A 17,596-nucleotide genomic window follows, 5' to 3' on the forward strand; every position below is an offset into this window, starting at 1 on the left:
CCTCGGAGCAGGACCTAATCTTATCTTTCTGGGGCACTCAGAGAGCAATGAGGATGGATCCTGCCCACACTCAGGGCCAGTCAGGTACCCAAGACCCTGATCAATGGTCACCATCTGGGACCCTAGGGCAGCCCCAAAGTCAGTAGTGCCTGACCAGGGCCAAGGGGTCAACACGTGACTGACCCACAGGTGACTTCCGGGAAGAGACTGGGTACTCATAGTGGCTAAGGTCCATCGCTGAGGGTCAGCATCAGGGACAGACTGGGTTTGTGCTCTGGTTCCTGGTCCTCCTGGCAGGGCTGGGGCGGCCAGGATTTGAAGAAGTCTGAGACATAGTGGACCAGTGGGGGAGGGGAAAGCAGTGCATAAAGCCAAGGCAGAAGACCAGAGGGAGGACCCAATGAGGGAGGAGCCAATGAGGGTAGTAAAGAAAACCGGGCCAGTGGTGAGGAGCAAGCTCTGGGACACAGATAAGCAGGCAGAGGTCACAGGAACATTGGGCTCAGGCTGAACAGGTCCTATAGGATGAGGCAGACAGGGCTCACCATGAGGCACGCTACCAGGGCTCCCTGCAGGAGGCCGGCGAGGACATCACTCCACTGGTGCTTGTGGTCTGACACACAGGTGTAGCCCACATAGATTGCAAAGGCCACCAAGAAGAACTGAACCGTGTGCCTCAGCAGCCGTGCCCACTTCTAGTAGAGGCGGGCCTGCACATAGAGCTGTGGGGGCATCAGCCTGCATTAGCTGGGCCCATGGGCGTCCTCTCCCTGCCCAGCCCAACGCAAGAGTCGTAAACCCCCTACACTCAGGGCCTCTTCAACGTACTCCATTGTGGAGCGGGAAGACCCAGGCCCAGGGGAAGGGAGGCTGGGCAAGGTTCCCTGGGAGGAAGGGAGACACTCACCGCCAGGAACAACATGCAATACATGCCGAAGGAGGAGTGTCCGGAGTAAAAGGAGAGCCTGGGAGGGAGGGCAAGCTGGTGAGTGGAACCCAGAAGGCAGAGCCAAGGGCTCCTTGAGGGGCTGGCAGCCACAGAGGGGTGCAACTCTAAACTATGGGAAGCAGGACTGGAGAGATGACTCAGCAGCTACGAGTCCTGACTGCATTTGCAGATGACCCAAGTTCAGTTCCCAGTACCTACATCATCCAGTACCTACACCAGCTGCTCACAACTACCACAAGATCTGATGCTCTGAGGGCACCAGCACTTACATGCACGTGCACAAACGGAGGGAGGGAGGGAGGGGGGAGGGTAGGACGGAGGGAGGGAGAGAGAGAGACTAAAAATAAATCATCTTTAAGATTTATATATCTTTATGTATATGGTGTTTTATTTACATCTATGTCTGCCACATTCCTGCAGTGCCTGAAAGTGGCCACAAGGGGGCATCAGATTCCCTGGAACTGAGGCTACAAATGGCTGTGAGCTGCCTTGTGGGTTCTGAGAATCTAACCGAGGTCCTCTGAAGAGCAGCCAGGGGTCCTAAGCACTGAGCCATCTCTCTGGTCTCTTAGCCTGAGGGAATGCTTACACACACAGGACACTCACCATGGAGTGAACATCTCCCCTCCTCACTCCCACTTCACCAACTCCAACTCCCCGACCGGCTCCTACCTGCTCCTGGAGCAGGCCTGGCCAGCAAGACCACACTGAGGGTGGCAATCACCCAATACGGCCACCGTAACCCAGTACTGTCACCCAATACTGTCACGGCCGCTGTTGCGACAGCTGGTGGTCCGGGGTACTGATATCACCTCAGCTTATAAAGATATCAGTCACCGCTGCCTCAGAGCTCAAGCAGCAACCTGGGGGCTATGCTTTGGAGGCTCAGAAGGACCAGGCACCCCAGTGCACCCCCAGAGTCACTCCACAACCCTGGCAGACAAAGTAGGGCTAAGACAGAGCCCCTAGCTCCACCCTAGCACCCAGAAAACAGAGAAATGTATGTCAATCCTGTCAATCACTACGCTGACAACAGACCCTCACGGCATGGCCGTCCACATTGTTCCCTCAGGGGAGTCACTAAGTAGATGGTGAGCACTGTCCATTCTCCCCTTGGAACTTGGTGTTAGAGAGACTTGCCTGGCATGTGTGAGTCAAGCCATTGATTTGATCATCAGTATGGCCATAAAGAGACAAAAATCACTGTTTTATAGGAAAATAGGTAGAGTTAGATATATACATAGATATATTCATACATACAGAGAGAGAGAGAGACAGAGAGAGAGAGAGAGAGAGAGAGAGAGAGAGAGAGAGAGAGAGAGAGAGAGAAAGGGCACATGCGGAGAAAACACACATGCACACACACATAACATGACTAATACACAAGCTGTCTAAGGAGCTGGGATGATGGTCAGTGAGGAGGCTGCTCTGTTTGAATGAGGACCTGAGCTCCATCCTAGCACTCATGGGGAAAGTGAGGTGTGGAGCACGCCCGTAATCCCAGACCACAGACTCCATCCTAGCACTCATGGGGAAAGTGAGGTGTGGAGCACGCCCGTAATCTCTGGCCTGGGGAGCTGGAGACACATGGCTCCCTGGAGCTTGCTGGCCAGTCTAGAATTGTACAGCTCCAGCGTCAGTAAGAGACCTTGTCTTAAAATAAAATGTGGAGAGGGACTGGAGAGGTGGCTCTGGAGTTAAGAGCACTTCCTGCCCTTGCAGAGGACCAGGGTACAGTTCCCAGCACCCACACAGCTGGTAACAACCTCTTGTAACTCCAGTTCAAGGGGATCTGATGTCCTCTTCAGACCTTCATGGACTCCTGCACAAATGTGGTGTACACACATACATGCAGGAAAACACACATTTACGTATGGTGGAGAGCAATTGAGGAAGACACTTGCTATTGGCTGACTACTGGCCTACACACACATGTGGACACACTAACACACGCACATAAAGCAGTCCATACGGAGACACAAGTGCCAAGCTTAGGGGACAGACACTTCAACCAGTCACCGGAAATTTCCAGAGATGAGAACATCTGTGAGGACAGAAGGAAGAAACAGAAGCCGAGGAGACAGTCTACGCCAGCCATAGTGACACAAGCCTGTCACCCCAGCACTCGGGATACTAAGGCAGGAAGCCGAGAAGTTTGAGGTCATTCTGGGCTACACAGTGAGATCCTGTCTCAAAAATCTAAAACGGCATTATGGGTGTGAAAATGCCCGTAGTATTGAAGGAGAAAAAGCACTGGAAGGACTTATGGCTGATGGGAGCCAACAGACAGAGAGGGGTCAGCGGAGATGACAGAGTGTGGGTACGGACACACAGGCCACACCAGGCATGAAAAGCAGAGCTCAGAAGAGCAGGATGGGCAGGGAAATGGTGCCAAGAGCAAACAAGCTCACCACAGAGGACCCTGAAGAGGAAAGAACTCAGTCACAAACCTTGAGGCACAAACAGCAGCCAGTCCACCCCTGCAGGGCAGGCCACTGCCTCCCAGACAACTGAATCCTGAGACTACCTGCCCACTATGTGCCTGCACACATCACAGAGGAAAACCCATGACCAGCTTCTCCACCTGCCTCTGCTGACAGGTTTTCTCCATTCACCAAGCCCCAGATTTTCTGTCCTTCAGAGCCTTGCCTGGGCTGCAGTCAGTACCCACCTGGCCTCAGTGACGTTGGCAGGGCTGCCCCTGCACACCTCCAGCTGTACATAGTCAGAGCAGTTGACCTGGCTCCCGTCAGGGTCAAGGACAGCCAAGAAGCTGGGTCTCAGCCGGCCAATCATGTACTTGGCCAGGTCGGTCCAAGACTGGCTCATGGCGGCCCCGAACAGGAAGGTCCCCAGCACCTTGTAGATGGCGGCCACGTAGTTGTTGAAGTCGGATCGTGAATAGAGACGGTCTGTGTACACCAGGTAGGCCTCCCCCGATGAGACCTGCCAACGGAACAGCTGCAGAGTGCGCGGCAGACACGGCTCCCAGGGTGCATCCTGCTAGGGAGCTGGGCCCTACCTACCTCAGGGCAGGGCTCACCCGGCCCCCTCCTGAGTACTTTTCCGCCTTACAAGGATGATGGTGGCTGTGATGATGACCCCAGCCATGAGTCCGTGGGTGATCGTGTCTGGACGGTAGGGGTACCGGATAGAGTCATCTCTGCAGTGGAACCCTCGTTTTTATGGTGTCTTCACCAGAGTCAGGATGAGGAAGGGCAGAGAGGCTGTGGGAAGCCAGGGAAGGCACACAGTGCAAATCCTGCCCACATGGTTTCTGTCCTGGGATCATGGTCGCTCTGCCATGACCCCATGGGAAACGCCTCGGGTGACTTCTGTTAATGAGCCCAGCTACAGAGCTGCTCTACCATGCTACACTCTGGCCCCACCTTAGACCTCCCTCGGACTGACTCAGCACCAGCAGCCACAGCCTCTACACACCATACTGAAGTACAATGGCTCCTTCCCATCTCATTCCAGCCCCTGATGAGCTACCCATGATGTCACTGGTGTTCTTCATGGCTCCTGCAGCCTTAGCGACAGTTGGCTGGACTGCTCCGTCTGCATAGGAACACCAAGGTGCCTGATCTAATAATTCATGTAAACAAAGCATTAGATGGTGATAATGATTCGAATAGTCCCAGAGAATCACAGCTGAAGCAGAAAAGGAACTGAGGATGGTTGAGAAAAGTTGCAGGAGGCACATGTGGATAGGGTGAGTCGAAATCCTAGTGTCTTTCTTGTCATACTGCCTTCCAGAATTTCTCCTGTGGGGATTTTAATGAAGAGGGGAGATATTATTTTAGAATGGATCTTTTTACCACATAAACCAAGTAAACAATTAAAAACTTGTGTGGAAAAAGTTTTTGAATTGAATTAATAAAAGGTAAATTGAGACTTTGTCAGCTAGCAGGTATAGAACCACCAGAGATTGTAGTGCCTTTCACTACTGATGAAATAAGAAAGTTATGAGAAGACAATGAACCATGGCAAAGAGCTTGTGCTAGATTTTTGGAGAAATTAATAGCAACTATCCCCAAAGCGATTGGCTTAACCACAGAAAGAGGACTTCTTGGATTCTTCCTCATATCATATGTGATGCTTAGATAACTGGAGCCCATATATTTCATACTGATGCTAATAAATCAGGGAAGGCAGATTACAAATCAGATGAATTCAGCAAGGTGGAAAAAAGCCCTTATAATTCTGTCCAGAAGGTGAAATTATTTGCCATTCTTATGGTGATAAGGGATTTTATAGAATCTCTTAATATAACTACCAATTCACAATATGCAGAAAGAGTTATCTTGCATATTGAAACCGCTGAATTTATACCCGTTCATAGAGAATTGACTTCATTGTTTATCCAGGTGCAAGACATGATCAGGAATAGGCTTTGTCCTATGTACATGACACATCTGATCCCATACGGGTCTGCTAGGTCCTCTAGCACAAGGTAATGCAGAAATTGATCAATTATTGATTGGAAGCCTGTTGCAGGCCTCTGAAATTTATATAAAAAAAAATCACGTCAATGGAAAAGGTTTAAAGAAAGAGTTTTCTATCACATGGCAACAAGCTAAAGAGATTATAAAGAGATGTCCTACCTGCTCTTTCTATAATCTGCTGACAGAAGGAAAAATGATTATCCACTAAGAGGCATCTAGAAAACAAAATATGGTTTATGAATCCAGGTACTGTTTACACTTACAATTTATACACACACACATATGTGTGTATACCTGGTTTTGAAGTGGCTTAGTACCTCTATAAATCCAAGCTTGTTAAAATGAACATTCAGAGTTTCTGTCTCATATCAGGAGCCATCTGTTATAAAACAGAAGGAAGACTTTAGAAAAAAATCTACTTTCTCCATGATTATTTTGTCTATATCATATTCTTCATTGTATATATGTTTATATGAATGATGTTTAAGTTTTCCATGATGAACAATAGATTTTTCTACAGATCCTTTTCCTGCTGTAAACTTTGAAGTTTCCAGGAAGAAGATGAGGCCCCACAGCAACCACTGTACCTAATTGAGATGACATCGTGATATAGACAGTGCTACTCTAAGACCGCTTTTTTGGGTACCAGCTCCTGAAATGGTGCACCTTCTTATATTCTGGAAGAACTCCAAAGGAGAATGTTGAAAACAAAAACAAAAATTGCTCAGAAATTTTTGCAACTATGCTAGACAGTAATTTTGGAACTTAACCACCACTTAATTTTTGCAGGATTCTATTTAGACAATATCGCTCCCATGACAGCAGGAAGTAATTCTAGAAGATGATGTCCCCTATACCCAAAAAGTTTGTCCTTAGGGTTGGGAACACTGTTTAGGGGTTGTTATTATTACTCATACTAGATAGACGGTTGGGGTGAAATCTATGTTTGTTCAGAGAAAAGAGGGGGGCAGTAATAGTGGGTAATAGAGTGAATACTTGTGAGCTATTATTTATGGATAATTTACATTGCTATAGTTTTTGTATATTGATACAAGTTCAAATTATATTTGTTACTTTTGTTTACATTATTTATACATCTATACAAAGTTCTTTTGTCAGATTGTATGTATGTGTGTTTCTGTCTCGGTTTAGGACATTTTGTATACTGATACAACTTTTAGGGTATATATTCATATTGTATTATATATTACTGCTAACTCTGATCAAGATCCTTATAGATGTTTATATTTTGAGGCCATTATTCTCATTTGTTACAGATTTGCTTACAGATTATTGAATATTCTGTCATGAAGTTTTAGTCTTTAAGTTATACAGGCATTAATTATTATAGGTCAATAGTTGTTCATGTTTGGAGTACATACAGTCAGATAAATTAGGTTCTTTAGATACATAGAGATTATATTCTATCCAGTTAGGTAATCTTCAACCACTTCAAGGATCTGTGGAACATGGCATTTTAATAATTTAGGGTTCTGTTGATATGAGACATGATTGCTTCTGACAGCACCAATCTATTCCCGAGAGGATGATGAACACCGAAGACACTCTACTTGGAATTTGTGTTCTTCTTGGCAAAACTGACCTTTGAACAAGGAACTGACAATGCCTCAACTACTGACAAGTTACATAGTATCCGGAAATGGATAAGCAGAACTGTCAAACCTTACTAAGACAGGGTAAGACGGTTTTGAAAAATTTCCTGCCTCTGAAATGGTCTGTCAGTTAAGCTAGGCCTTAGCCAAATTTGATTGCTTCAACGTTGCAAAATGAGACTTTGGGTGATTGCCTAGTAGGCTATTTGTGTCCCTTATATATTGCTTGCTTTGGAAGCTACTTGATTGTACTTCCTGCCTGCTCAAGTAATATTATCTCCCTTCTCAGACCTTCGATGAGGTTGAAGATTAGATAGTTGTAGTTACTGTACTCTTATGATCTAGCCAAGCCATTTCCTATAGAAGACTTAGACTCCATAAGATAGACTGTTTATTAAAACATTTAGCATATGTTCTTTGCTTAATATTGTTTATGCTGGGTGTAATTCTATTCATTCTTGATATCTTTTCCTAGTGTATATAGTTTTGTATTGGGTTTGGAACTCTCTTATTTAAATAAAAAGGGGAGGTAATGTGGGAGCACATTCTGCTCCTTCAGCCAGTAGCCTTGAAGATACCAGCCCATTTGGGCATGTCCTCTTATACGATAAAAGCAGCAGTAACCGTGAGCCTGCTCTCTCTTCTGGCTCTGTTACTCTTCACTCAGAGGGCTGTAGTCAAGGTCAGTGATCTGTAAGTTTTACCCTTAAAAATAACCCTTTTATCATCTCTCATTTTGAATTGGTGTGGCATTATTTTCTGACTTATGCCTTCAAAGAATGAAGAAAATGTGGTGCGTTTACATGGTGGAGAATTGCTCAGCCAATGCAGTATGTATCAACTTATATGTGGATGTTACATATGAAGTCAGTGATAACCATGCTATAATCCAAAGAAATACAGAGGGTAGGTATAGAATAAGGGACTAAAGGGAACAGATACACGTTATAATGAATGGGAAACAGGATAGATATGGATGGGTAGGTGGCTGAAATGGGGTGAGCAGATGAGGCAGAGGAGGTGACAAGGGGTTGTAAGAGGGAACACAGGGAGAGACAGCTAAAATTAATGGATCTTTGAGGGATAGTATGGAAACCTAATACAAAAAAACTTCCGAAAATATATGCATATGTGAAGTCAATCTAAATGAAATATCCAAATAATGGGGATGGGGAAACAGAGTCACCACTGGTAATTTCCTGTTACAAAATGAAGCTTTCCGAATTGGTTACAACTCATTGAACTGTCAGAGAAAAGCGTCCATGGGAATCCCCAAACAACTCAGGCTGTTGCCAAGACTGTAGCTTGCTCTCCACATACTGACAGCAAAGGCTCTTGCTGAAGACAACACATACATTGAACAAGGAAATGTTGAGCCGATGTCTACGAAGAGTTCACTCCTATGTTCCAGCATATTTTATGCAAAAAGATCTTCTGCATGCTATCAAAAGAAAATATAAATACCAGGCCAGTCACAAACTCTTTAATAGTGCCCTACCTGCAAGATGGGTCAGGACAATGGTGGGCAAAGCTTGTGGGAGTTATAAACAACTGATCTGATAAGCACCTACATCATATAATTCAGCACAAAAATAAGATTCCTTGGGATCCATCATGGTGACTGGCATGCAGTTTCTCAATAGAGTATGCAGGACAGCAGTGAGAATTTTTTATTTTATTACTTTTAAAAAAATACCAATCCAAATTCCCACTTCCACCTCTCCTCCCACGTCCCGCCCTCTCCCTCCATAACCCGCCTCTCACCTCCTTAATTATCACAATATCATGTATAATAGAGAGAAGCAGCTAAGGGTTCAGACATGGAGAAAGTGATGACATCCAAGGTAGAGAGTTTATTTCATAGGAGCTTTGAACATTTTCTGGCATCAACAGGCTTTTGTTTAATTCCACGAGCTGGTTTCACTGCATGTTAGAAAAGGTGCGTTCTGGCAGGTGGATAAGCAAACATTAAATCCTGTCATTTTTTTTGTACCTGGTTGCATTTATACCAGACACTTTATGTCAGAGTTTTATTTTGTTTTTAAAAAAATTTTAACTAGTTGTTTGAGAGTTTTGAGGTTTGTAATATGTGCTTTGACCATATTTACCCCATTCAACTCTTCCAAGACCCACTTTCTCTTTATCATCCAAGTCACTTAACAACAAAATTTTAAAGTGACTATTATTTAAGAATATATAATGATGCCTGAAAGTGTCTTAATTTCTTTCTTGATTTTTCATCTCCAAGGGTTTTTGAAGATGTTGAGGAGCCTGATCAAATGTCAAAATCTACAAGAACAAAATTAAAATGCATAATTTAAAATATATATTTAGATCCGATAAAGAAATACATGGCGGGAGTTGATGGAATCTTAATATAAAGTCTTTGATGTGGTGATAAAGGTGCTTCTAAGAGAATAGTGTTGGACTGATCTATATACTTCATGGATCAGACCCTAAAGACATTCCTTTGACTCTTTATAATCTCATACACACATAATCTTTTTGCTTTAAGATAATTGGCCATAAAACTTTTGCCTATGTACTTACTTTAAGATTACAGCTTATTTTTCACAACTGAGTAACACATATTCTTTACTATTATTATTACACATATTCACTACAGGGTTTTGTTGAAATCCAGGGGGTCAGTATAATGAGGCATCATCACATGATCTGGATCTTCTTTCTTTGCATCATTTTATCTGTAAGAGGCTTATCAATTTTCTATAAGTCATCACCAGTGATATGGAAAACCCACTTTGAGCTAAACATCACTTCTACTTGAAACACAGTACACAATGGAATGGATTTCTCTAAGGCAGAACTCACTGAGTGTAAATGTCATACTGAACACGATATAACATGGATACAGCACTGGGATTTTGAGAACAGGTTGGCTGATTATTTGACCTGCTCAAAATAAATGTAGTTCTTTTAGTCCAATGAAATTAACAGGAAACGTCTTTTTAAAGTTATAATTCTTGTGTGAATTTTCTTCCTAAACAGAAGGGCACTGACTGACCAAAGAAAGAATTTCAACCAAGTATAGCTTGATAGACTGGTAATATTATTTGTGTTACAACTAGGAGTATGGGCGCTCCAAGGCAGCTAAATCCTTTGGAATTTTTTTTGGTCTAATTATTCACATCTTTACTAGTGACATTCTACTGGAGTTGATGATTTACCTCTTATGTTATTTTTGGGAGGGGAAGAGTCTTGAGTGGAGCTATTGAAGGGTAGTGAGTTCTGTGAACCTCATGAAAATGCCCTTTCCTTCAGGAGGGTGATGTGGGAGTCTCCTCTGTGGGAATGTGATTACAATTAAGGAATAAAGAAACTGGCTTGGCCTGTTGATAGGGCAGGGAGGACTAAACTGAATGCTGGTAGAAAGAAGGGTGGAGTCAGGGAGATGCCATGGGTCTGCCACCATAGATGTGCTGAATCTTCACTGGTAGGCCACGACCTCATGGTGATACACAGATTAATGGAGAAAGGTTAAATTAATATGTAAGAGTTAGCCAATAACAAGTGAGAGCTAATGGGCCAAACAGTGATTTTATTAATATAGTTTCTGTGTGGTTATTCCATGCTGCCAGAGCAAACTCTAGCTATGGAGCTTTTTAATGGCATTTGTGGGCCCAGGTGTTTGTGTGTCTACTCAGGGTGGAGGAAAGAAACTGCAACCATACCCATGGCTCAGCGCTCTCCTCCTGGGCAGTTGGTGGGATCAGTTCTACTAGGTGTGCACAAGCAGGAGAGCATGGCAGATTCCAGCCACCATACACAGAGATATTTCCAGGCGGCGCAGTGTGCTGTATGGCAGATTTAGCTGTCACTCAGATAAAAAGGGTTCATTTGCTGCACATTCATTCTCAGAGTTAAAGTGCTAAGCGCAGCTCTTCTGAGACCTGGCAGTAATGGCATGTCTACCATTTTGAAAGTGGAGAGGGGCAGAGCCAGCATCCAGAGCAGGTGCAACTGATCTGCTTACCATTTGAAAAGCTCTTCCAGACAGTAAAGAATTACAGATAAGGCAATAAGGAAAGATTCAGACAAATAGAACTCTAAATGGCTCACAGTGTTGGATAAATGTATGTAGGCTTGGAAGAGAGAAAAAAGAGAGTTGAAAAAGAAGTGAAAAATGTCTTTAAAGATACAGAGTATAGACAGTAATAGATTAAAAGGAGTAAAGAAAAATAAGCCATGTAAAGTTGGAAAATTCACAGAAGAGTTTAGATTATGTATATTATTGTGTTTTCTTTGAATTTTTTGGCTGTGAAAGAGCTAAGTACAGAGAGACATTTCATTGTATGGACTGCTAAGTTAAACCAATATAAAGGTATCTTGATTCCAAAATCTGAGTCTGAGGATATGTTTCTTTTGAAAGGAGGTTCTTCTTAAGTTTTCAAAGAAGATGAGAACCTGTGGATTGCTTCCAGACCAATATGGTTTAATGGATCAAGACCTCCTGAAAGGTTGCTGTAAAGACCGCCTCAAAAAAAATTCTTTTCCCTATAAAAAGCAGAAAGGAGTTCGGACAATACTGTGCCCATATTCTCAAATATTGTTTGTAAATGCCTCTTTACACTTAGAGGGGGATAAGCTATAGAGGGGGGTAGTTTGCATTGGTATGGATCTAGCTATATTGATACAAATTTAAGGTAAATTTTGTTATACACACACACACACACACATATATATATCTGATCTTGATTAAGGTATTGTTTTGTGTAGGTCATTTAAAAATGTAATGTATAATTAAGAAATATATGTTAATAGATACTTATCTATAATAGATAAGCTTGTAGTCATGTTAGACTTTCTAGATGTACAGAGATGTATTTCTGTTAGATGGGTATTCTTCAGATCTTTCAGAGACATTTAAAATGTAAACAAACTTAAGACTTTTCATAACAGTGAGACACATCTTCTCCTGGCAGCATCAGCTTCTTTAAGAAAATGATGGGCATCGAAAAGGCTCCTTATGGAGTTTGCTAGTTGAACTGGACATGCAGAACCCACAGAGAAATGACTGCTGAACTTGCCTAAAGGTGAGACGATCCTTTGGGGTTCCTGTTTCATGAAAGAATCTGCAAGATATTCTGCAGAATACAGAAGAAGGTGACTGGCAAACTCCCAATATAGGCAGAATTGTCTTTGAAATTTCATGCTTCATGGAAAAGTCTGCTGGATACTATCGGCCTGTAGGCTGAAGATGGATGCCATAATGGTAGAGAACAACTTTGGTAACTGTCCAGACAGAGAGATGTCTCTGTCATTTCTAGAGTTTTGAAAGTTGCTTACAAGGTACTTCCTTTTTTCGTAGGTAATATTTTATCTTTCTGGAGTCTTTGATATAGTTGAAGAAAAAATAGATATAGTTTTCCTTAGTTATGATAAAAGGTAAAGTAAATAGAAATATTGTAATTTTTGCCTAATACCTATTTTGTTATATGTAATTTTATTATGTTAAAGTTAAAAGCTATTTTTAAAGTTAATAAACAACATGGCAAGTCCCCAAATAATTTTTTCTTTTTACTCCAAATTTTATTCAATAAAAATCATTGTTTAAGAAACAGTTATATGACTTATGTTAAATTGTGTAAATCTGAACCTACATGTATTTCTTTCCAGTTTTCTAATACAATAATCGTTGCTTGTCCCAAAGATTAATTCATTCTAGAAACCTCCATGATATGTAGCCATAGCCAATTTTCACTGTTTTGTATGTGGTCATGAACCATACCTATCACACAGGAAAGCATTTCCAATGAACATAGTTTAACTTATAAGTTAATTTTTCTTATCAAGTACTTCTAGGGAATAAACATGTATCATTTTTATCTATTAAATTTAGTGTTAAAAAAGATTATTGGATACTAATTGTTACAATGAGATTGACTGAAAACAGGTGTGATACTCATTTGAAAGAGCCACTTGGCAATATCATCAAAACAGGTAGGATTACAAAGAAAACTCGGACCCTGGAGCCACCTAGCTTTGGGACTCTGAGTTATTTTAATTGTCTGCCACTATTCAGTATTTATGAAAATAAATAAAATACTACATTTGTAATAAATACATTTTATTATCTAAATATATTTACATATTTAAATATGCTTATTCTAATAAATATAAAGTATATCTATGTATTTATATATATACATGTATATATATATGAATTAAAATATATATTAAAACCTTCAGACTTTTTATTCCGTAATATAATCTTGGGAAATTTGTCGAAAAGATTCAAAGTAAATTTCAGTCCATTTGTAGAAAAGTTATTATCAGTGTTCTCTATAGCAGACACGAGAAACGAACTAAATATTCAACACAAAAAATCAGGTAGATAAGCATACTATATTACAGTCATCACGAACTAATTTTGAGTTATAAGCTCATATTTTTTAATGTTCATAATGTCAAATTTAAAAAGAATAATAAACATATATGTTCACTGTGCACATAACTGAAAAAGAAGGCATATAGGAATAAAGTTATTCTCCATTTGAACTTGGCATTATATTATTTATAAAACTATAAACTTTGAAATATTTTCAATAATTATAATATGGAATCTAGAGAAGAACAAGATTTTTAAATCAAATAAATACAAAATATCTCATCTAAATTCATGTGAAAACAACTACTTTTTAAGACATCTAAAACTTGACAAATGTGGTAGCTTATACCTTTAATCCCAACACTTGAAAAGCAGAGGCGGTTGATCTCTGCGAGTTGAAGCCAGCTTGGTCTACTAGCAAATTCCAGGTAAGTCAGGGCTGCATATTGAGACCCTGTCTCAGAAAGAAAAGAATTATCTGATGATTTTAAAAAAAAATGAAAAAAACTAATAGTGTATACAAGCCTGGAAAAATCTAGGTTTAGGACAAAGTTATTTTTAAGCAAATTATACACTCAATGTTCATCAGTCTCCAAACACTTTTCAGAAGTACCTTTAAATTTGAGCAATAGGCCTAATCATTAATTTGAGGGAAGTATAATAAAAAAGAGTATAAAATTCCTTAAAACTCTATAATACAGGTGTAAAGACATATTTATTGTTAATATAAACTTATCCTAAGTCTCCAGTTTCTTCAAACATTTGTAGATCCATTCATCCCCCTACGATGCCACAAGAAAAGTTCCCAGAACACTGCTTAACCTTATATGTTCCAAGTTTAACTATAAAATTACTTATGCCCGCTCCCCTCTTCGGGCACATAACATCACCCAGCTCAGCCTGTTTGGGCTCTGGGACTGAATCGTGAGGGCAAGAGGGTGGGCAGTAGTTCCTTTGTCTCAATAGCCTGCCTGCATCAAGCAAGGTAGGCCCTTGGTTTACAAGGTACCCAGCAAGCATGGAGATCCGATCTAGGCACCAGGAGAGCCATCATTGGGGAGTGCCATCGCTGGGAAGGTACAACAGTGGGCATGTAGATCTGATCCTGTAAAAGAAGATCTATAGGGGAGCATTCGGAGGAAGAGATGGGCAGGCACCAATGCAAGAATTCACCCAACAATCCAAAAAACAACATGAAACCACCAGAACCCAGCAACCTTACATCAGGAGGACATGAACACATTAAACAAGAAGAAGTAGAAAAAACTGACTTTATGAAAGGGATAGAGACCCTTAAACAACATGTAAAAAATGCCCTTACAGAAATGGATAAGAAGTGTAACAGAAAGTTTGAAGATTTGAGTAAATCAATGAATGATACCCTAGGAAACCAAGGGAAAACAATCAAACAGATAATGGAAACTTGAAACTGAAATGGAGGGAAAAAAGAAAGCACAAACAGAGGGCCGACTGGACATGGAAAATCTAGGTAAATGAATAGAGACTACAGAAATAACCATAACCAACAGAATACAAGAGATAGAAGAAAGAGTCTCAGATTCTGAAGATACCATAGAGAAAATAAAAACACTGATCAAAGAAAACAGAAAATTCAACAAACTCTCATCACAAAACATTCAGGAAATCTGGGACACAATAAAAAGACCAAACATAAGAATAATAGGAATAGAAGAAGGAGAAGTGCAGCTCAACAGTCCAGAAGATATATTTAATAAAATTACAGAAGAAAACTTTCCAAACCTAAAGAAAGATATACCTATGAAGGTTCAAGAAGCATACAGAACACCGAATAGACTGGATCAAAAAAAAAAAATCCCCTCACCATTTAATAATCAAAACACAAAGCATACAGAATAAAGCAAGAATATTAAGAGCTGCAAAGGAAAAAGGCCAAGTTACTAATAAAGGTAAACCTATCAGACTTGCACCTGACTTCTCTATGGAAACCTTGAAAGCCAGAAGATCCTGGATAGAGGTACTGCAGAAACTAAGAGACCACGGATGTAAGCCCAGACTACTATACCCAGCCAAGCTTTCGTTCACTATAAATGGAGAAAACAAAATTTTCCAAGATAAAAACAAATTTAAACAATACGTAGCCACAAATCCAGCCTTACAGAAAGTAATAGAAAGAAAATCACAAACCAAGGAGTCCAACAATGCCCACAATAACTCTGACATCTAATGACCCTTCACCAGCACAACTTGAAGAAGGGAAACACACAAACTCTACTAACAAAAGAAAGAAAGAAAGAAAGAAAGAAAGAAAGAAAGAAAGAAAGAAAGAAAGAAAGAAAGAAAGAAAGAAAGGAAAAATGACCGGAGTTAACAACCACTGGTCATTAATATCACTTACTATCAATGGACTCAACTCACCTATAAAGAGGCACAGGCTAAGAGATTGGATATGAAAACAGGATCCAACATTCTGCTGCTTACAAGAAACACACCTCAACCACAAAGACAGACATCTACTCAGAGTAAAGGACTGGGAAAAGGTTTATCAAGCAAACGGACCTAAGAAACAAGTAGGTGTGGCCATACTAATTTCTAAGAAAGTTGACTTCAAACTTAAATCAATCAAAAGAGATAGAGAGGGACATTTTTTACTCATAACAGGAACAATTCACCAGGATGAAGTCTCAATCCTGAATATATATGACCCTAATATAAAAGCACCCACTTATGTAAAAGAAATGTTATTAAAACTCAAGGCAGTCATCAAACCACACACAATAATAGTAGGAGATTTCAACACCCCTCTCTCACCAATGGACAGGTCAATCAGACAGAAACCTAACAGAGAAATAAGAGGATTAAGGGAGGTAATGAATAAACTGGACTTAACAGACATCTATAGAACATTCCACTCAAATAAGAAAGAATATAACTTCTTCTCTGCAGCTCATGGAACCTTCTCGAAAATAGACCACATACTCGGTAACAAAGCAAACTTACACAGTTACAAAAAAATATCGGTAACCACCTGTGTCTTATCAGATCACCATGGATTAAAGTTAGAATTCAACAACAATGCTATCCCCAGAAAGCCTATGAACTCATGGAAACTGGACAGTCAACTATTGAACCACACCTGGATCAAGATCATGCTCAACCTCCTTAGCGATAAGGGAAATGCAAATTAAAACAACTTTGAGATACCATTTTACACCTGTCAGAATGGCTAAAATCAAAATCACCAATGATAGCCTTTGCTGGAGAGGTTGTGGAGAAAGGGGCATGCTCATCCATTGCTGGTGGGAATGCAAACTTGTGCAACCACTTTGGAAATCAGTGTGGTGATTTCTCAGGAAATTTGGGATCAACCTACCCCAAGATCCAGTAATACCACTCTTGGGAATATACCCAAGAGATGCCCCATCAAATGACAAAAGTATCTGTTCAACTATGTTCATAGCAGCATTGTTTGTAATAGCCAAAACCTGGAAACAACCTAGATGCCCTTCAATGGAGGAATGGATGAAGAAAGTGTGGAATATATACATATTAGAGTACTACTCAGCGGTAAAAAACAATGACTTCTCGAATTTTGCGTGCAATTGGATGGAAATAGAAAACACTATCCTGAGTGAGGTATCCCAGACCCAAAAAGAGGAACATGGGATATACTCACTCATAATCGGTTTCTAGCCATAAATAAAGGACATTGAGCATATTATTTGTGATCCTAGAGAAGCTAAATAAGAAAGTGAACCCAAAGAAAATCGTATAGTCATCTGCCTGGAGAGGGGAAGTAGACAAGATTGCAGGGCAAAAACTGGGAACTTGCTGGTGAGGTGTCATGGGGCAAAGGGGAAATGGGATGAGAAACATCAGAAGGGGAGGATGGGAGGAGCTCGGGGGATTGGGATGGTTGGGATATAGGAAGGGTGGATACGGGAGCAGCGAAGTATATATCCTAACTAAGGAAGCCATCTTAGGGTTGGCAAGAGACTTGACTCTAGAGGGGTTCGCAGGTGTTCAGGGAGATGTCCCCAGCTGGTACCTTGGGCAACTGAGGAGAGGGAACCTGAAATGACCCTATCCTATACTGATGAATATCTTACATATCACCTTAGAACCTTCATCTGGCGATGGATCGAGGTAGAGACAGATTCTCAATTTGGAGCAACGGTCTGAGTTCTTAAGGCCCAAATGAGGAGCAGAAGGAGGGAGAACATGAGCAAGGAAATCAGGACCACGAGGGATGCACCCA

The 17,596-nt window shown here is 41.1% G+C and overlaps 1 pseudogene; it reads right to left on the minus strand.

Moving 5' to 3' along the window:
• Positions 1-224: 224 nt before the first annotated feature.
• Positions 225-4,075, minus strand: LOC130876136 (phospholipid phosphatase 2-like; annotated as a pseudogene).
• Positions 4,076-17,596: the final 13,521 nt, after the last annotated feature.

The sequence above is a fragment of the Chionomys nivalis genome, chromosome 6, assembly GCF_950005125.1.
Source record: "Chionomys nivalis chromosome 6, mChiNiv1.1, whole genome shotgun sequence".
In the NCBI taxonomy this organism is placed as follows: Eukaryota; Metazoa; Chordata; class Mammalia; order Rodentia; family Cricetidae; genus Chionomys; species Chionomys nivalis.